The 23,119-nt window shown below is 36.9% G+C and overlaps 1 pseudogene; it reads left to right on the forward strand.

Moving 5' to 3' along the window:
- LOC141374014 (mitochondrial import inner membrane translocase subunit Tim9 pseudogene) overlaps positions 1-23,119 on the forward strand; it is a 781,319-nt pseudogene that overhangs the window by 740,341 nt on the left and 17,859 nt on the right.

Genomic DNA, 23,119 nt, shown 5'->3' on the forward strand with positions numbered 1-23,119 from the left:
AGCAAATCTGAGGTGATATTCGGGAGGATAGATGGCGGGGGAGGGGGCCTCCGTCGGCCACTTCTGGCAAGTGATAGAGCCGCAGAGCACAAAATGGGAACTTTTAGAAGCTGGCTCCGCTGAGGGACGTCGCTCCAGTGGCTAAGCTGAGGGTGGAACCCTCGCGGGACAGTGTGGTCTCAGGACCCTCGGGGTCACAGAAAGACCGGGGGTGCCTGAGTGCGACAGAGCTCCCAGGTATCGGAGAAGGGAAGCCGGCTGCAGAGACGGAGCCGAGGCGCGGGCTCTCAGCTCGGGGTTGCCATAAACTGTGATCCGCAGCCCAGTTGGGCCACTGCTCCTCCAGCAGGGACCCAACAAGTGGCAGATCCGGGGAGACTCCCCTTCCTCCCCCGGGAGGAGCGGCGCGGGAGCGCACCACAGGGATCTGCTGGGTTTGGAGACTCCACACGTGGTTGGGTGCCAGAGATAGAAACACTTTGTCACAGGCCGGGTGAGCACGGAGTGCGGCCGGAGACCGGGGAGATGGGAGTGACTGCTTTTCACCGGGGGTGTATTGAAGAGTGGGGCCCCGAGTTCTCAGCTCCTCCGGGCAGAGATTGGGAGGCCACCACTTTCACTCTAGTCCTCCAAAGCTGTACCGAGAGCTTGCAGGGAACAAAAGCTCCTGAGAGCAAACCCAAGCAGCTTGCTTAGCCCGGACAAACAAGGGCGGGGCAATTCCGCCTCCGGCAAAGACATTTGGGAACCATGGCAACAGGTCCCTCCCCCAGAAGATCAGCACGAACAGCCAGCAAGCCAAGACCAAGTTTACCAATCAATGAGAATGGGAGAACTCCAGCGCTAGGGGAATACTGTACATAGAATTCATGGCTTTTTTACCATGATTCATTAGTTTTTCAAAGTTAATTTTTTTATCTTTTTTTTTGAATTTTTCTTTTTCCCTTTTTCAACCAACCATTCAATCAATCCCTTTTTTTAAAAAAATATTTTTTATTTTTCATTTTTAGAGTCATACTTTATCCCTTCATGGTAGTTACCCTTATTTTTGGCATATATATATAAGTTGTTCTCTCTTTAAAATTTTGAGATACAGTTTCTACTAACGGATCAAAATATACCCTAAATCACTAGTATACAGCTTTGTTCTAGTCTCCTGCCTGATCACATTCTCTCCCTTTTTTTTTCTTTTCTTTTTTTTAAATCTTCTTCTTTCTTTTTTCAAACAACTCCTTATCTCATCAATTCCTTTTATAAAATCTTTTATAATTTTCATCTTTACAGTCATCTTCCATCCCTTCATTGTATCAACCCTTATTTTGTACATATATAAGTCTTTCTTCCTTTAAAATTTTAGGAGGCACTTTCTTCTAACAGACCAAAATACGCCCAAAATCTTGTGTGTGGCACTGATCTATGCACTAGCCTGATCATATTTGATCATATTCTGTTTTTTTTTGTTTTGTTCTGTTTTTGTTTGTTTTTATCTTTTTCTTTTTCTTTTTTTTTTCTTTCTTTTTTCTTTCTTTCTCTTTCTTTTCCCCTGGTTTCAGGTCTTTTATGATTTGTATAGAGTATATTTGCTGGGGACATTGTTAACCTATTAGCATTTTGTTCTCTCATTCATCTATTCTCCTCTGGACAAAATGACAAGACGAAAAAAATCACCTCAGCAAAAAGAACAAGAGGTAGTACCGTCAGCCAGGGACCTACTCAATACGGACATTAGTATGATGTCAGACCTAGAGTTCAGAATCATGACTTTAAAGATACTAGCTGGGCTTGAAAAAAGTGGAAGTTATTAGAGAAACCCTTTCTGGAGAAATAAAAGAACTAAAATCTAACCAAGTCAAAATCAAAAAGGCTATTAATGAGGTGCAATAAAAAATGGGGACACTACCTGCTAGGGTAAATGAGGCAGAAGAGAGAATCAGTGATATAGAAGAACAAATGACGGAAAATAAAGAGGCTGAGAAAAAGAAAGATAAACAACTACAGGATCACGAGGGCAGAATTCTAGAGATAAGCGTTACGGTAAGACAAAACAACATTAGAATAATTGGGATCCCAGAAGAAGAAGAAAGAGAGAGAGGGGCAGCAGGTATATTGGAGCAAATGATAGCAGAGAACTTCCCCAATGTGGGGAAGGAAACAGGCATCAAAATCCAGGAGGCACAGAGAACCCCTCTCAAAATCAATAAAAATAGGTCAACACCCCGACATCTAATAATAAAACTTACGAGCCTCAAAGACAAAGCGAAAATCCTGAAAGCAGCTCGGGAGAAGAGATATGTAACCTACAATGGTAGAAACATTAGATTAGCAACAGACCTATCCACAGAGACCTGGCAGGCCAGAAAGGACTGGCATGATATCTTCAGAGAACTAAACGAGAAAAATATGCAGCCAAGAATACTATATCCAGCTAGGCTGTCATTTAAAATTGAAGGAGAGATAAAGAGCTTCCATGACAAACAAAAACTAAAGGAATTTGCAAACACAAAACCAGCCCTCCAAGATATATTGAAAGGGGTCCTCTAAGCAAAGAGAGAGCCTAAAAGTGGCATAGATCAGAAAGGAACACAGACAATATACAGTAACAGTCACCTTACAGGCAGTACAATGGCACTAAATTCATATCTTTCAATAGTTACCCTGAATGTAAATGGGCTCAATGCCCCAGTCAAAAGACACAGGCTATCAGATTGGATTAAAAAACAAGACCCATCAATATGCTCTCTGCAAGAGACTCATTTTAGACCCAAAGACAGATTTCAAAGACCCAGATTGAAAGTGAGGGGGTGGAAAACCATTTACCATGCTAATGGACACCAAAAGAAAGCTGGGGTGTCCTTATAACAGACAAATTAGATTTTAAAACAAAGACTGTAATAAGAGATGAGGAAGGACACTCTATCCTCCTTTAAAGGGTCTATCCAACAAGAAGATCTAACAATTGTAAATATCTATGCCCCTAACGTGGGAGCAGCCAATTATAGAAGGCAATTAATAACAGAAGCAAAGAAACACATCAACAATACAATAATAGTGGGGGACTTTAACACCCACCCTGACTGAAATGGACAGATCATCTAAGCAAAAGATCAACAAGGAAATAAAGACTTTAAATGAAACACTGGACCAAATGGACTTCACAGACATATTCAGAACATTCCATCCCAAAGCAACGGAATACACATTCTTCTCTAGTGCCCATGGAACATTCTCCAGAATTGATCACATCCTAGGTCACAAATCAGGTCTCAACCGGTATCAAAAGATTGGGATTATTCCCTGCATCTTTTTAGACCACAATGCTTTGAAACTAGAACTCAATCACAAGAGGAAAGTCAGAAAGAACTCAAATACATGGAGGCTAAAGAGCATCCTACTAAAGAATGAATGGGTCAACCAGGAAATTAAAGAAGAATTTAAAAAGTTCATGGAAACCAATGAAAATGAAAAACAACTGTTCAAAATCTTTGGGATACAGCAAAAGCAGTCCTGAGAGGAAAGTATATAGCAATACAAGCCTTTCTCAAGAAACAAGAAAGGTCTCAAATACACAACCTAACCTAAAGAAGCTGGAGAAAGAACAGCAAATAAAGCCTAAACCCAGCAGGAGAAGAGAAATAATAAAGATCAGAGCAGAAATCAATGAAATAGAAACCAAAAGAACAGTAGAACAGATCAACGAAACGAGGAGCTGGTTCTTTGAAAGAATTAAAGGATTGATAAACCCCTGGCCAGACTTATCAAAAAGAAAAGAGAAATGACCCAAATCAACAAAATCATGAATGAAAGAGGAGAGATCACAACCAACACGAAAGAAATACAAACAATTGTAAGAACATATTATGAGCAACTCTATGCCAGCAAATTAGATAACCTGAAAGAAATGGGTGCATTCCTAGAGATGTATCAACTACCAAAATTGAACCAGGAGGAAATAGAAAACCTGAACAGACCTATAACCCCTAAGAAAATTGAAGCAGTCATCAAAAATCTCCCAACAAACAAAAGCCCAGGGCCAGATGGCTTCCCAGGGGAATTCTACCAAACATTTAAAGAAGAATTAATACCTATTCTCCTGAAACTATTCCAAAAAATAGAAATGGAAAGAAAACTTCCAAACTCATTTTATGAGGCCACCATTACCTTGATCCCAAAGCCAGACAAAGACCCATCAAAAAGGAGAATTACAGACCAATATCCTTGATGAACATGGATGCAAAAATTCTTACCAAAGTACTAGCCAATAGGATCCAACAGTACATTAAAGGATTATTCACCATGACCAAATGGGATTGATCCCTGGGCTGCAAGGTTGGTTCAACATCCGCAAATCAACCAATGTGATACAATACATTAACAAAAGAAAGAACAAGAATCCTATGATCCTCTCAATAGATGCAGAAAAAGCATTTGACAAAGTACAGCATCCTTTCTTGATCAAATCTCTTCAGAGTATAGGGATAGAGGGTACATACCTCAATATCATAAAAGCCATTTATGAAAAACCTACAGCGAATATCTTTCTCAATGGGGAAAAGCTGAGAGCTTTCCCCCTAAGGTCAGGAACGCGGCAGGGATGTCCCACTATCACCACTGCTATTCAACATAGTATTAGAAGTCCTAGCCACAGCAATCAGACAACAAAAAGAAATCAAAGGCATCCAAATCGGCAAAGAGGAAGTCAAACTCTCACTCTTTGCAGATGATATGATACTGTATGTGGAAAACCCAAAAGACTCCACCCCAAAACTGCTAGAACTCATACAGGAATTCAGTAAAGTGGCAGGATATAAAATCAATGCACAGAAATCAGTGTCATTCCTATACACCAACAACAAGACAGAAGAGAGACAAATCAAGGAGTCAATCGCATTTACAATTGCACCCAAAACCATAAGATACCTAGGAATAAATTTAACCAAAGAGGCAAAAGATCTGTACTCAGAAAACTATAAAATACTCATGAAAGAAATTGAAGAAGACACAAAGAAATGGAGAAACGTTCCATGCTTATGGATTGGAAGAACAAACATTGTGAAGATGTCAATGCTACCTAGAGCAATCTACACATTCAATGCAATCCCCATCAAAATACCATCCACTTTTTTCAAAGAATGGAACAAATAATCCCAAAATTTGTATGGAACCAGAAAAGACTCCGAATAGCCAGAGGAATATTGAAAAAGAAAAGCAAAGCTGACGGCATCACAATTCCAGACTTCCAGCTCTATTACAAAGCTGTCATCATCAAGACAGTATGGTACTGGCACAAAAACAGACACATCGATCAATGAAACAGAATAGAGAGCCCAGAAATGGACCCTCAACTCTATGGTCAACTTATCTTTGACAAAGCAGGAAAGAATGTCCAATGGAAAAAAGGCAGTCTCTTCAACAAATGGTGTTGGGAAAATTGGACGCCACATGCAGAAGAATGAAACTGGACCATTTCCTTACACCACACACACAAATAGACTCCAAATGGTTGAAAGACCTAAACGTGAGACAGGAGTCCATCAAAATCCTAAAGGAGAACACAGGTAGCAATCTCTTCGACCTCAGCCACAGCAACTTCTTCCTAGAAACATTGCCAAAGGCAACGGAAGCAAGGGCAAAAATGAACTATTGGGATTTCATCAAGATAAAAAGCTTTTGCACAGCAAAAGAAACAGTCCACAAAACCAAAAGACAACCGACAGAATGGGAGAAAATATTTGCAAATGACATATCAGATAAAGGGCTAGTATCCAAAATCTATAGAGAACTTATCAAACTCAACACCCAAAGAACAAATAATCCAATCAAGAAATGGGCAGAAGACATGAACAGACATTTTTCCAAAGAAGACATCTAAATGGCCAACAGACACATGAAAAAGTGCTCAACATCACTCGGCATCAGGGAAATCCAAATCAAAACCTCAATGAGTTACCACCTCACACCAGTCAGAATGGCGAAAATTAACAAGTCAGGGAACGACAGATGTTGGTAGGGATGCGGAGAAAGGGGAACCCTCCTACACTGTTGGTGGGCATGCAAGCTGGTGCAACCACTCTGGAAAACAGTATGGAGGTTCCTCAAAAAGTTGAAAATAGAGCTACCATACAATCCGGCAATTGCACTACTGGGTATTTACCCCAAAGATACAAATGTAGGGATCCGAAGGGGTACGTGCACCCCAATGTTTATAGCAGCAATGTCCACAATAGCCAAACTGTGGAAGGAGCCAAGATGTCCATCAACAGATGAATGGATAAAGAAGAGGTGGTATATATACACAATGGAATATTATGCAGCCATCAAAAGGAATGAGATCTTACTATTTGCAACGACGTGGATGGAACTGGAGGGTGTTATGCTGAGTAAAATAAGTCAATCAGAGAAAGACATGTATCATATGACCTCACTGATATGAGGAATTCTTAATCTCAGAAAACAAACTGAGGGTCGCTGGAGTGGTTGGGGGTGGGAGGGATGGGGTGGCTGGGTGATAGACACTGGGGAGGGTATGTGCTATGGTGAGCACTGTGAATTGTGCAAGACTGTTGAATCACAGATCTGTACTTCTGAAACAAATAATGCAATATATGTTAAGAAAAAAAAAGAAGAAGAAGATAGCAGGAGGGCAAGAATGAAGGGGAGTAAGTTGGAGGGGGAGACGAACCATGAGAGATGATGGATTCTGAAAAACAAACTGAGGGTTCTAGAGGGGAGGGGGTGGGGGGATGGGTTAGCCTGGTGATGGGTATTAAAGAGGGCACATTTTGCCTAGAGCACTGGGTGTTATGCACAAACAATGAATCATGGAACACTACATCAAAAACTAATGATGTAATGTATGATGATTAACATAACAATAAAAAATTTTTTAAAAATGCCCAAGTATAATTTAAAATTTCCAGCTATCCCTCACCTCTCTGGTTTCCTATACAATCATGTCTCTCAAAAGAACTATCTAAAGTCACCATCTTTATTCTTCATTCCTATTTTTTTTTTCAGCTGACTCCAATCAGGCTTTTGTCTCAAGCACTCTAATTACAGTTGTAGTCTTCTTGTTAAACTTAGTGGCCAATTCTTATTCATTATTTTATTCTATCTTCTATAAGCATATGTCAGAACTGACCACCTCTGCTCTTTTTGAGTCACTTCTTTTGGCTTCTTCAAAAACACACTCTGCTTGTTTACCTTCTATCATATTGACAATTTCTTCAAAGTAGAAATAATCTTCTTCTCTAAACATTCATTCTAGGTAACAGCCTGCTGTTCATAATCTTAACACTTACATTCAGATCACTTTCAAATTTACATTTCTATTTTCACCTCTCTCTTAGACTGCAAAATTCTGTGTCTCAACTGGAGAAAGGGAATAGAGGAGGAAAAGAATGGGAAAGAAAAAGTTTTCTGTAATTGTAGTATATATTGATGATACAAAGATGGGTAATATAGAATTCCTAACTATGGCCAGCTTACACTGACCAGTCCCTAACATACAGTCATTGCAATAGGTATTGTTTCTTTTAATGAACCTAAAATTCCATTTTCTCTTCCGCTTTATAAATTGGGAAAGATATTTTAAATACCCTATGGCCTATTTCTAAGTTGATAAATTCTAGACATATCACAAGGAGGAAAAGTGCTAGGAGAGAAATATGCAGGGTAATTATATATAAAATAAGAAACTTTAAAAACAGTTCAACATGTTTTCTCCTATCAAACAATTGCTAATAAATGTATTAATCCTTTACAGAGTTCTCTGTTAAGGAATTACTGGACTCCAAAAGTCTTAGCAAAAAAACAGGATCCTTATATGAGATATTTATAATGAAAACACTCCCTAGTGGAACGACTCTTTAGATTGATATTAATTCCATGAGCTGGAAGTAAATACTTTAAAGTTGAGGGCAAGACAGTGAGGGGTGATAGTGAAATGGGTATCTCTAAAGAGAACAATATTTTAAGAATAAAATATAAGTTCTTCTCAATCAAAAGTCATTATTAACTATAAGGTAGTACAGCTTTGTAGGACAGGGGTAGAAAAGCATAACTAACCAGTGAAAGAAGATTCACCTATGGAAAAGAAGAATAAAAATGAGTGCTTTGAAAGATTCCTTCAATGAAAGCTTTACTCTTATATTAACCATGCATTAATTTAAAATAGAGAGCTAGCAAGCTTAAGCAGGACTAATCCCAGGAATGTATTTAACCCATAATTGCCAAAACAAAAGTAACTAGGTGGCACCTGTGTAGAGAGCAAGTGATGATAGCAACCATTCTCAAAATAAGCACTTGGTGACTAATGGATGCCAGAATGGAGCTTTGATGGTAACACTCAACAGGAGAGTCGGACAAAAGGCAGGATTTGACTAGAATATTTGAAACCCGCTGCTGCAGAAATCCTGGATTACAAACTCCCCTCATGTAAACACTCATTCTGCTATTATATTTGGCAGGAGGAGAGGAAGAGATCATTTTTGTCTGGGCAAAAGAATGAAGTTTTAAATGTAAAGGTCTAAAATGTCATAACATGTCTCATAACAAACCACCCAAATAATAACTGGAATAGACTTGAAAGAAGACAACAGTGCCAGTTGTAAAGTAATATTAAAATAATAAGAAAATTTTAGGGAACAGTAAAATTATCTTGATAAATGCGAAGCTCGTTCATTCATTTGTTCCTGAAATATTTATGGATAAGCTGCAATGTGCCATATAGTGTTCTTGACCTTAAGGAGCTTAAGCTAAAGAAAACAGACATCTAAACAAGCAATAGATAATACCTGCATCTATGTTTATATCTATATTCATGTCTACATTAGTAGTGGTGGTTAGTATCCTTAGCACTGGTACCAGACTTCTGGGGTTAATTTTGTGATCTTGGGTAAGTTAGTTCACATCTCTATACCTGTTTCCTCATCTGTTAAATAAGGATAATAATAGCACATTCTCATAGGGCTATGAGGAAAAAATGAGTAAATCATGTAAACTACTTAGAACAGTGCCTATCCTATAAGTATTACTCAAATGTTAGTTATTATTGTTATTATTACTAGTAGGTACTTATGAAGTAAAATGGTGCATACAGTACACAGATACAAGATCTTTTTTTTAAAGATTTTATTTATTTATTTGACAGAGAGAGACACAGCAAGAGAGGGAATACGAGCAGGGGGAGTGGGAGAGGGAGAAGCAGGCTTCCCTCTGAGCAGGGAGCCCGATGCGGGGCTCGATCCCAGGACCCTGGGATCATGACCTAAGCCAAAGGCAGATGCTTAAAGACTGAGCCACCCAGGCGCCCCACCGATACAAGATCTTAAAGATATGCTCCTGTAAACAGAAGCTAATTTATGAAGAAGGTGGGATGCATTTCATCTACCCCAAATATACCACTCACATTCCTGGATATAAGGACCTTATTAAAAATTATATATATTTGAATTGAATGAAAGAGATCCCAAAAAACTGTCATTTCAGATTGACCGTAGATATCACAATAAATATAAATTAAATCAGTTCTAAAAACAGATGTGTGAAATAAACATTAACACAAAAATGAGAAAGAAATCTACAGAATTTTGAGGACTTTTATACTGAATTGTTTTGTACAATATAATCATGATCATATACTTAGCTGTTCAAATATATCTAGTAAACTTTTATCTCATGATGAAAGTTTGATTTCTCTTTGTTTTCTTTTGGTACATTTGTTTTCTACAAGTTTTGAGTGTCTAATACATACAAGGAATTGTATGTTAGATAATAGAGGGTGATAAAAATGAGTAAGATACAGTCATTCTTTCTTCTCAAAAGATTTACAATCTAGGAGAGCACGCATTCCTGAAGTTGAAAGACATGGGGACTTATTTTTATTTTGTTTATTTATTACTGTTTGAGGTCTTATATTCTGGAACCCAGCTGATACTGGATTTCAGTGAAGAAATTATTATCCATTCATGCCCCTCTAGTTAGCTAACACACACTGTCATCTCTGTTCAGTTCTTCCTCTTACTTTCACTATCAACTCCCTTTTTGAAATCTTTAATCTCAATAAACCATTCTCTGATGAAGGGTAGCCATCTACCCTTCCAGCTCTCTCAATCCTTTACTTTGAAGACTTCCAGTTTTTCAACCCAACCTCTTTAACACTTTGTCCATTTTCATGGTTTATATTATATATAGTATAGTGTTGTATAATATACATTATCTCATTTGATTCTCACAGTTGCTCTATGAGGTACCAGAGCAATGGTTTAAATATGTCATGTTCAAGAGGGAGACAATTTTTTTTCAGCTTTATTGAAATGTAACTGACAAAATTGTAAGATGTCTAAGGTATACAACATGATGACTGGATATACATATATATCATGAAAGGATTTGCCCCCCCCGACAAATATACTAAATGAGTTAATTAACCTAGATGGAGAAATTAAGGTGTTTATGGTTAGTTGACTTGTCCAGGTTCACATAGCTAGTAAGATGTAGAGTCAGAACCTAGCCTTGGGCCTCCCAATCCTAGTGCCTATGCTCTTCTCATCATATTATATGTCTTACTTACCAGTCACCAATACAAAGAATACATTAGCAACCAAATTTTGGATTCTCCAAAATTAGAAGATCTGTCTTAACATATTTCATGTCCATATGTTAATTCTTCAGAAGAAAAAAATTACCTGGCATCCAGATAAAGCTTCAGTAAGTCTCACAACTCCAAAATTAATATAGTGGCCATGGTCCTGGTAGAGAGAACAGGTCTAAGCATATAGTACATAAACTCAATTTTCAATTATGGATTTTCCTTATTTGGGCAATAGTATTTAAAGAAAACATTAAATTTTATCTTTACTTGAGGTTCTCAACTATAACAAGTATCAAAGTCTTTTTTCTTAATCTTTCAGGGCTTTTTTTTTTCATAGTATATAAGACAATGCTTCTAAAAAATCATTTTCATAAAACCAGGTGTTTTACCCTAGGCTATTTTATTTCTCAGAATGTCCACTCGCCACTCCAATCCCTGAGCACACACTAGCTTGATTTAATCATGCTATCTTAAAAACAATAATTCATTTTTAAGGCTGACATTTATTCATTGCTGACAAGACATAATTATCTCCTCTACAGGGTTCCTGTTCTAACAAATCAATGTACTTTCAACAGGCAATGATAATAACACATGAAATAGAAGCTAGGTAACTTGAATTACAGAGACGTAATACTAATAAATTGTGTAAGACCCACAGAAGTTTAGAAGCAGAAAATCAGGGCTGTACATTTACATTTATTAAAAATAAATGCAGATGTCATTTTGCCCATCATTTTTCATACTTTGAGCATTTAAAGAGAAAAGGGATTTACAAATTTTATTTTGTTGTTTTCACTTTGGTGGGGGAATGGAGAAAACTTTTAAACCATCATCTGTCTTTTCCTAAGGAGAAATAGCACTGAATTGCTATCCATTTGAAACTAGAGTTATTTTACTACTCTCCTCAGTTCCACAGTGAAAATTTAAAGTAGAAATAGTTCCAAATATAACAATAGTAACCAGAAACATAAATGATTTAAGTTCACTAATTAAAAGGCACATATTATCAATTTAGACTTTTAAAAAACCCAGGTACTTGTTCAGAATGGATACATTTAAAGTGTAAGGACACAGAAAAGTTGGAAGTAAAATGATAGACATATACAGATAACTGAGGTTAAAAAGATATGAAACATTATGAACAATTAATGCCAACCCATTTGAAAACGCACAAAATGCGAAATCTTCTAGAAAAATATAACTTACCAGAATTGACTTAAGAAAAACAGAAGTCTGGGGTGCCTGGGTGGCTCAGTTGGTTGAGCGACGGCCTTCGGCTCAGGTCATGATCCTAGAGTCCCAGGATTGAGTCCTGCATCCGGCTCCCTGCTCGGTGGGGAGTCTGCTTCTCCCTCTGACCCTCTTCCCTCTCGTGCTCTCTCTCTTTTTCATTCTCTCTCTCTCAAATAAATAAAATCTTTAAAAAAAAAAAGAGAAAAACAGAAGTCTGAATAATCCTGCAGAAGCAAAGAAACCAGAGAAGTAGTTACAAAATATTAGCCAGATCCAGATGTATTTATAAGTTAACCCTATCAAACTGAGAAGAAACAGATCATTTTATATAGGCTTTTCTAGACAGCAGAAACAGAGAGAATAATCATCAACTGATTTTATTAAACTAAGGTAATCTTGATAGTGTAATCTTCCAAAATTAGAAAAACAGTAAATGAGAAAGGGAAGTCATAAGCTAATGTCACTTATTCATTTGGATGCAAAAATTCTAAATAAGGCGTTAGCAAATTGAATCCAACCGTGTATGTAAAAGATAAAATATGACCAAGTTGTATTTATCCCTGGGATGTCAGGCTGAATGTTTAAAGTTCATAACTGTAGACTATGCTCCTATCCTGGCTTTGCTGTCTTTAGTTGCTCACATCACTGTCTGGGCTGCTTCCCACCTCTGAGCCATATAGGTGCAGCTACCAAAGTTTGTTGCAGCAGCAATAACTACTCACTTAGTCTGAGTGAGTGCTCTCATCAATGGACCCAGAATCCAACCTCCTCAAAATCACTGAGATTAAATCTTAAAGGATACTTAACCGTACATTCATTACAAGCAACATCTAAAGGGAGAGCGCCCCACACCTCTGCCCCCTCACTAGTACCTGCCCACTCCCAACTTGCCATTGTCATAATACTCTACTGCACCCACTTCCCTTCCCATTCCTCTCTAAAAGCAACATACTTCCCTTTACTTCTTCCCAGACGTTCTTTCCATATCTTCCATAACTAAAAACCTCATTCTTTAAAGAAGACATACCTTCCCTTTATCACTTTCAAGTGATTATTCTTTCAAAAATCCAAATATCATTCTCAACACTCTCCTTTACTCCAGATCACTATGACTAGTTGCTTCTGTAAAAAATCAGGTATTTTTAAAGCCCCATGCTATCACTTTTCCTCCACTCTTATAAATGTCAACTGACCTAATCATTCTCCCTCATTTATCAAAAATTAGATATTCTACTCACACAGCCTTCCTTTATGCTTCAAATTTTATCATGTTGGGTGTTATCATTATTTTAGCAGACCATCCTCCCATAATCTGGACTCCCTTTTCATTGACTTCCTCTTCTCTTGACCTTCAATAATACTTCACCTCAGCCACTCATGTCATTTGCTATCATCTATGTGTTATTTCTTCCCAGATCACTATTCCAGGCATTCTTACTTACGATCACAATCATGTCTCCTTATTTACTTGTAAACTACTGTAAAAATTTCGGTCTTTGATTTCTTCTAGATCTCTACTCCATTGGTCTTTTTACATTACATTTCCAAATCATCAAAGCATTCTCTCTCTCTTTCCATTACATTTCTAACTCATTAAAGCATTCTCGTTCTCTCCCCACCCCAACTCCCCATTTCCATCTCTTCACTTCCTTTTATATTCAGCTTAGATTTCATGGTTCATAATTTAAATACTATTCTTAAATAATATTCTTGCCAATCCTAAATTTTCTAGCTCTTCTTTGGTTTCAACTTATCTTTTAGACAAGACCTACAAATCGCTTTTTTTTTTTTTTAAATCTGAGAGAGTACTGAGGGAAAATCACAAAATTTCATTCATTTATTATTACTAATCTCAAATGAGGCTATACTGGTAACACTGCCTGGTAATCCCACTGTTTCTTTGGTCAACTCAATCTCCCACTCTTGACAACAATTCTTTGAAATCTTTATTCTCTTTCTTTCCTCTCAGCAGATGACCTTTCCAACTTCATAGAAATATGAAGGCATCAAATAAGATCATCTTCAACTTTCCACTACCAAACCTATAAGCCCATATGCACTTGCACCAATTTTCTTCATTTTCTGAGCTATTATATTAATGTTCCTTCTCTCAAGGCTAATAGCTACCTATGCTTTAGAGACTATCCTCAGGAATCTTAACCTTGTTTTCTTCCTTCTGTACAATCATCCTCTTGCTTCTACATACTCAATCACTTCCTTTCATTAATATCTTCCCCCATAATATGTATATGCCCCACTAACTACTAGGTTTAGCATGTCACTTTCCTGAACCTCACCTCAGTCTCTGAATTGTTAAAATGAAAATATTGTATAAATTGTAAAACACTATATGAGAGTTAATTTATTTTTTTTATTTTTTTTAAAGATTTTATTTATTTATTTGAGAGAGAGAGAGAATGAGAGATAGAGAGCACGAGAGGGAAGAGGGTCAGAGGGAGAAGCAGACTCCCCGCTGAGCAGGGAGCCCGATGCGGGACTCGATCCCGGGACTCCAGGATCATGACCTGAGCCGAAGGCAGTCGCCCAACCAACGGAGCCACCCAGGCGCCCTATGAGAGTTAATTTAATGTTACAATTTATTCCAACCTAAAGGTCAAAGGGATTAAGTGACTTCCCAAGGAGTTGTTTCTTAATTAGAAGATCTAGGCATACAAGTCAACTCTCCATAATCATTAGCTATTATTTCAGTTATAATTTAGAATTAAAATTTAGAAAATGTTTTCAATAGTGCTAACTTGAAAGCATAGGATTATTATTTTTTAAATGTTATTTTTGTTTAGATATAAATATTGCAGTCCAGTGTCTTAGCTTACTGACATTCAGAATTTTAATCACGGGGCCAGGCATTTGATGTATCTACAACTAAATTGGATTTCACTAAAATAGAACCTAAGATCTGATTAAACTACCTTCATCCATTCCATTAAGTTCCTCTTCACAATTCTATAATAAACAAAGGGTCTCCTTAACAAACTGAACAAATTGAGTGAAAGATCTTTTCTTTAAAGAACAATGCTTTTTCTACAGGGCTCTTCAGGATCAGAATTTCATAAATTCCACAGAACGGCGTAAAGTCTAGCTTCATTTGATGGTGCTAAGTATGTAAAATATTTACAGAATATTTTTACAAAGATGAAAAAAGAAGGAATAATCTATTTCTGATATTGAGACAGGTAATAGTTACTTACTCAAATGTCTATTCTTCCTATGTGTCATTGGATACAATAAATAATAATGTGCACTTCATTTATATCCACCAAATTTGGGTCCATTAAACAAATCTCTAACCTGTTTACACACAAGAGTGTTGTAAAAATCCACTGAGATAATGTATGTGAAAACACATTAGAAAAGGCAAAAGCAGAGACAAACAAGTATCATTTCTAACTCTGCTTTTATCACTTGTCCTTAACCAATAAATCAAAACCTATTAAAGTATTAATTTACCTTTTAATAGGTTATGAAGTATATGAGAACTCACTGACTACCTTTAGTTACTATTCATTAACATACTTCATATTTCCAATATAATTATTAGGTTAAAGTCAGAAATCAAGAATAATTTACTAGATATTTATTGTACATTGGCTAGTTTATACTTAGGCAAATATCTAAGGTAAAAGCCAAAAAACAAATACGCATTGTAATAGAGCTTGATTATTCCCAACTATTTGGGTAAGATGGTTTTGAGCCTATTGATCTTGGAAAATTATAGGAGTAGGTAAAAGGGAAAGACATTTATTTACCCACAAAAATGTCAAAACAGAAAAGAGGGAGACAGGGGTGCTATTGGAAAGGCAGATTGTGGTAAGATAATATGTGAATCACATTTTTAGAGTAATAATAGTTAACTATCTCCCTAGGGAACTTCTTTAATTCTCTCCTTTCTCATGTATTTAAGATTTGACATATACTAAAGAATATATGTGTAATAAGTCTCCTGTGGTGAATGCCATTAATTCTTTCCCTCCCTGTATGCATATGCCATTGAGAGGTGAGCCTCTTTTCCTTCTCCTATAGGATCTATTCTAGGCCTGTTTGCTTTGACCAATAGAATACAGAGGAATGACATTCTGGGATTTCTGAGCCCAGTCCTTTAAGGAGTAACAATTTCCCACTTCCTTCCTTTTTGAACACTGATTCTTGGGGCTCTTCCTTTTTGAATTCAACCACCATGCTTTGAGAAGCCGAAGCCCTATGGAGAGGTTATACGGAGAAGCAGCAGATAAATTGCCAACCATGTGGATGAACTATCTTGGATGTCACAGCCCTTAGGTAATTGAAGCCCCAGCCAACATCATGTGGAACAGAATAACCTTTCAGCTGATCCCAGTCTATCCACAGAATCATAAATAAATAAATGATTAATAAATGATTAATGGAACCATTAATAAAATGGTTAATGCCAATATGTTTTGAGATTGTTATGAACAGATAACCAAAATAGAAACTGGTACATAGAAATAAGAGTAGTACTGGGCCAAAATCAAAACATGTAGCCTTAACTTTGGAACTGAGAAGGAAATGAAGGCTTTAGGGACTTCAGGAAACAGGGGTGGCTAGAACAATGAGGAAATCGTTATTGAAAGGCAACCCTTGTTATGAAAGACACTTTCACCTTGCATTAATGTGAAAGGTAGAACTAATGAACTCATGGAAATCACTAAGGGGAAGAAGTAACTGAATAAACCTGTGTATCTGGCCAAGGATATTTCCAGGCAGAATACTGAAAATGCCAAGTGACTTTTAGCTGGCAATGATCAAATACAGAAAAAGAGAGATGAACTAAAAAGGAAACTGTTCAGTTTTGGAGGAAATGCTGTGAGAAATATGAAGGCCTTGAACACCTTTTTCCAGCCAACAAGAAATTCTCAAGGAGGAAATGACCTCTGGGCAATGGTCAACTCCAGAGAACGGCAAGTAAAACATATAACATCAGGGTAAGTTATGATCAAGTTCCAGCTGTAATAATAACCTTTAAGACTTCGGAAATATTTAAGCCCGTGCCTCATAGATCTCTCAGCTGACAAAAAAGACTTCTAAGAATCTTATCAGCATGTATAATAGTCCATCCACTCAGCGAGGCAATTGGTACCTAAGATTCTTAAGGATGTGGTCCTTCAGCACCCTGACATTTAGCTCAAAGTAGAGGGAGAGGCCGGTCTCAGATTTGTGGGTGTGTCTTTTATTGAATGGAGTGGATTATAATTTGATTCATAGAAAATATGCAATATTTTTATTTATTTATTTATTTATTTATTTATTTATTTATTTATTTATTTAGATTTTATTTGTTTGACAGAGAGAAACAGCGAGAGAAGGAACACAAGGGGGAGTGAGAGAGGGAGAAGCAGGCTTCCCGACGAGCAGGGAGCCTGATACTGGGCTCTAACCCAGGACCCTGGGATCATGACCTGAGCCGAAGGCAGACGTTTAACAACTGAGCCACCCAAGTGCCCCAAAAATATGCAGTATTTTTAAAGGAATTACATAAGTTTGGTCTAAAAGGAAGAGACAGTTCAAAAATAAAAAAAGGCTCCTGGACCTTCAACCTTCGAAAATTAGGAAGCAAGCTGAGAAAGCTATTCAACTTGAAACAAGCCATTCTCATGGAAAAGGACAACTCAGAGTTGAGTCAAAATCTCATAGGGAAGGTCCAAGGGCTAAGAATTAGGCCCTAATTATCATAAACTCCCTGCTCCCAGAATCATGATGCATGAGAGACACGTGCCCAGTTGGAATTGCTGTGGACCATTTCCTGTTTTGCACTTCCCATTTTCCCTTTTCAAACAAGAAATCTATTGCCTGTCTTGCCATTGTATTCTAGATGAGTATGGGGAAGAAAACTTGTTTCTTTAGTTCACGCATCTTCATATTTAGAACTGCAGTAAAGGTGGCTCATATATACCTGAAACTGATTTAAATGATGAGATTATGGGCCTTGAACCTGAATCTGATGACATATTTAGATGCAACTTTAAGGTGTCTCTTGAGGTGGTGAATGCATTTTCCACACGTCAAAAACATGAATTGCTATTTGCAGAGGGTATAATGATAATCCCCAAAGATGGTTGCCATCAAGGCTTTTTTCCCCTTCATCTTTAATCTAGGCTGGTCCTATAGATTACTTTGACCAATACAATGTAGTGATGTTCTGAGATTTCTAAGCCAGGGCCTCAAGAGGACTCAAAGCTCCTATTTCTCTCTTCTTGGAATGCTCACACTTGGGATGTTACTTCTTGAATCCCCATTATCATGACAGGAAGAAGCCCAGCCACCCTGATGGAAGAACCCCAAGCCACATGGAGAGGCCACATAGAGGAGAATTGAGGTGTGATAGCCAGGTTCCCAGCTGACAGCATCCAATGCCAACCTTGTGAATGAGCTATTTTGGAGGTTTCAAACCCAGTCAAGCTCTTAGAAAATTGTAGCTGTAGCCAACACCATGTGGAGAACAAGACAACTGATTCCTGTCAATTCAGAATTGTGGGGGGAAAAAATTAAATGGTTGCCTTTTTTTTTTTTTAAGATTTTACTTATTTATTTTGAGACGGAGAGCACGTGAGAGACAGCACGAGTAGAGGGTAGGGGAGAAGTAGACTCCCAGCTGAGCAGGGAGCCCAATACAGGGACTCGATCCCAGTACCCTGGGATCATGACCTGAGCTGAAGGCAGATGCTTAACTGACTGAGCCACCCAGACACCCTAAATGTTGTTGTTTTAAGTCAATTAAGTTTGGGGTGGTTTGTTAGTAGTAGACAACCAAAATAATATATATGTTGATACCATTAAGTAAATAAAATGAAGATCAAGTAACCCATTTCAACTTAAGAACTAGAACAACCCTAATAATGTTTCATCTATTCATTTGTTCCTTCTTGCCTTCCTGCTCTGCCATCAGTCCCACCAGAAATGGTAATACCATTCTGAATTTGGGTATCACTCCTTCACATTAAAAAAGTTTTATCATAAATGTGTTCCCGTGTAATATAGTTTAGATTTGCTTGTTTTTAAACTTACTATCAAACTGCATGTGAGCTTCTGAGACTTGCTTTCTCAGGTCATTCTCCCTATTAAATAAAAGTACAAAACCCGCAATTTGTCATTCTCTTGACAATGAACATTTGGGTGGTTACAAACAGGGCTGCTTTGAACATTCTCATAGATGTGCTCTTGGGCACCTATAGAAAAATTTCTCTAAGGTATGTATGTAGAAGCAGAATGGTCAGGTATTAATGTAAATGGTTAACTTCACAAGATAATGCCAAATTGCTTTCTATGGCAAACTGTGTATCAATTTACAACCCCACCTGTAAATGTCTTCTCGATGCACATCTTCATTGATAGTCATATTTCTTAATTTTTCGATCTATTGGATGTAAAATGATATTCACTGTGGTCTTAGTTGATCATTTATGAGATTAAACATCTTTTTGTATGCTCAGTCACTTTCTCTTAAAATACCTGATTTGTCTTTTGCTTATTTCTACAGTACAATGATGAATAGAAGTGGTGATAAAATATGCATCCTTATTGAGTTTCTGATTTTTAATGTATATATACAACTTAGTCATGCTGCATTATCCTTTTTTATATAATGTTGAATTTAGCTTATCAATAGTGTTTTTGGTTTTCACATCTGTTAATATGTGTGATGAGTCTTTAACTTACTCAATGTGTCTGATTCTAGTATCAGAAGTTATACTGGCTTCATTAGAGCTGACAATGACCTAATCCTTGGGAGAGTTTATATGAAATGTTGAAAAAGTATGGTCCTTGAAAGAGAAACATCTGTAGATGTGGACTAGATGTTCTGTCAAAAAAAATTATCTACTATTCAACACTATTGAATAAGTCTCTGTAGCTTGTCTATTTCTTCTCTGGACCATTTAAGGAAATTGCATTTTTCTAGACCTTGATCTATTTTGTCTAAGTTTTCAAATATATTAAGATGCTCACTATTTTCATCTCTGCTATATCTGTGGGTTAGGACTCCTTTTCAATCTTTATTTCATCTACTTGTGCCCTGTTTTCTTGTTTAATTATGCCAATTTTATTGTTGTCATGAAAACCACTTTGACATTGTGACTTTTTTTCTAATTCATTGATTTCTTCCCTCGCCTGTATCTCCTTGCTTCAATATTGTTTGTTCTGTTGCTCTTAAGTTATATACTTAGGCTTTTTAATTTATGCATTTAATTTCCTTTAGTAATGTTTCTGCTGCATCACCCAATTTTTCCAAATGTGATACTTATAATTAGGTTCTAAGTATTTGTTTTCTTCTTTCATCTACAAGTTTTAAAACTTGTAAATGTATGATTTTAAAAATTTTAACCTTTATTACTGAACTCTTATTTCTGATTATACATTTAACACTGATTTTTAAAACTTTATTGTGACTTATTTCATACCTAGTACATGGTCAGTTTTTGCTAATATAAAATGCTTAAGAATATTCTAATTGCTGATTATTTTAAATTTGTCAATTGAAATGTTAATTGCATTATCCAAATCTGTGTTTTCATTCATTGTTTGGCTTATTTATCAATAACTGAGAGCTGTTGAAATCTCTATGTTGGGGGAGCCTGGGTGGCTCAGTTGTTAAGCGTCTGCCTTCGGCTCAGGTCCTGATCCCAGGGTCCTGGGATCGAGCCCCACATCGGGCTCCCTGCTCCGCGGGAAGCCTGCTTCTCCCTCTCCCACTCCCCCTGCTTGTGTTCCTTCTTTCGCTGTGTCTCGGTCAAATAAATAAATAAAATCTTAAAAAAAAAAAATCTCTATGTTGTTCAGTTTTTTGGTTTAGTCTTACACATTTCGAGGCCATTTAATGAAGTATGTACATATTTAAAATTGTTATATATTTCTAGTGAATTGATCCTTTTATCATTATTAGTGGCCTTCTCCATTTAATACTACCATAAAACTAATTTTGATTTAGTATCACTAAAGCTACACAAATTTTATTTCCCTCTGCGTTTTCATCTTTTAAAAAAATCCAGCCTATATATAGCTGGATTTTAAAAAACCTAATCAATCTGTTGTTGAACTGGGTTTAGTTTATTCATGTCTATTTTAATTAGTATTACTTGACTTATTATTATCTTACTCATTTTGTTCCTCCCCCACCCCTAATTTGTTCCTTTTGGGCTGTCATTGTCTTCCTGTTTCACTATTTTAAACTTTTTTTTTTAAGATTACTTATTTATTTATTTAAGAGAGAGAGAATGAGATAGAGAGCACGAGAGGGAAGAGGGTCAGAGGGAGAAGCAGACTCCCTGCCGAGCAGGGAGCCCGATGTGGGACTCGATCCTGGGACTCCAGGATCATGACCTGAGCCTAAGGCAGTTGCTTAACCGATTGAGCCTCCCAGGCGCCCACTATTTTAAACTTCTTTTCCTTTGCAATGATTCATTCTATATCTATTATTTTAGCAGTATCTTAACCCACTTTCTGAATAATGAAAGCACCTCAGAACACTTTAATTCTAATCACCCTCCTCCCATCTTAAATATCATTCAGTTTTTTAATTATATCCTATTTTAGAAGTCCACATTCATGTTGCACAGAATGTTTATTTAGTTTTACAATTGTTTACAATTTTACTTCTTATAAGCACTTCTTCAATTACGACTGTTTTATATTAGCAACACTTTTGATTTACATGTTTATCATTATATTTGCTCACCAGATCTTCAATTTCAGATCATCCTTGTGGAAACGTTTTCCTTCTGAAGATCAACCTTTGGCAGTTTCTTTATTGAAGTGCCGTTGATGGTAAAAATCTGTTTTTCATCTGAACATTTCAGTTTTGCTTGGCACAAATTCTAAGTTGATAATAGTTTTTCTCAGAATTTTGAAGGCATTATTCCACCATCTTTTGGGTACATTGTTGCTATTGAGAAGCCTACTAAGTATGTTAGTATGTATGTTGCCTTCATTGATCTTTTTGTTCTTTTGAATGCTTTTAAAATCTTGTGTTTGGTATCTTGTAGTTACACTACTTTGGGTTTAGGCATGGATTTGATCCATGTATGCTTGGGATATATTGTGCTGTGCTTCCTCAAATTATGAATTCATGTTTCTCCAACAACAAAAAAAGAAAATAGTTATCTTCAAATACTGTACTCCTCCACCCTCTCTATTCCTCCCTCCTAATACTTCTAGTCTTTGTAACCATCTTCCCTTCGTATCTCTATACTTTTCTTTAATATTTGTATTTTCTAGCTCCTTGTTTCTCTTCGCTGCACACTGGGTAATTCCTTTAGATCTCACTTCCACTTTATTGTCTCTTCAGTTGAGTCTAATATGATATTCAACATGTCTGAGGTTTTTTTTTAATTTCAAGTAACATATTTTTCATTTTTAGCATTGTTTTCTTTTTTAGATCTGCCTGCGGTTCCATCTTTCATAGATGTCAGTGATGAGACCATGGAGAATTGAATCCAAAGTTTCTTATTTCTATAGTTTTTTCTCATGCTAGCTAGTTTCAGTTTGCACCTGGTAATCTCTAGTCATATTTTTTTTATCTTAATCTATGGAAATCTTGAGCCTGTATCTTGCTTCTGCCAGGAGTTACAGGATACTACAAACTAAGTAGCCACTTCAACTGTCCTGGCTAGGACAACATCTCAGATTCAGATTCATCTCCTTGCTTCTAGTCCAAGGCAAACCATATATGGCTATGTTGCAGTTGGTATTTGCTATCTGTGCAACCACTGCCCACTTGCACGCTTAATACAGTATTCGCAATTCCCAACTCAAAATGTGTTCATCTGTGGGCAAGTAAAAATAGAGGTATGATTCACAGAAACTTCCCCTACTTTCTTTGAGCCGATTAATGCATTCAAAAATAGATTTTATTCAGAATTTAGTTGTTTTGCAGTACCCAGTCTAACGTACTGTTAGAAGTAAAAGTCTTACTAAATATATTAAAACAGGTATAATATACTAACCCAAGAAAGCACATGATTTATGGCAATCCTTAATAATTCAAACCTTTCTGGAAAGGTTTCCTACCCCTTGACCAGAACTTGGTCAGTATTTTGGAACTGAGTATACATTAGAAAGGTCCTAATCTCAGGAAACAAACTGAGGGTTGCTGGAGTGGTGGGGGGGTGGGAGAAATGGGGTGGTTGGGTGATAGGACACTGGGGAGGGTATGTGCTATGGTGAGCGCTGTGAATTGTGTAAGACTGATGAGTCACAGATCTGTACCTCTGAAACAAATAATACATTATATGTAAAAAAAAAAGATGGTAGGAAGGGAAAAAT

This window comes from Callorhinus ursinus, unplaced genomic scaffold, assembly GCF_003265705.2.
Source record: "Callorhinus ursinus isolate GAN/ISIS: 27379988/994484 unplaced genomic scaffold, GSC_fseal_2.0 scaffold13, whole genome shotgun sequence".
NCBI classification, from domain to species: Eukaryota; Metazoa; Chordata; class Mammalia; order Carnivora; family Otariidae; genus Callorhinus; species Callorhinus ursinus.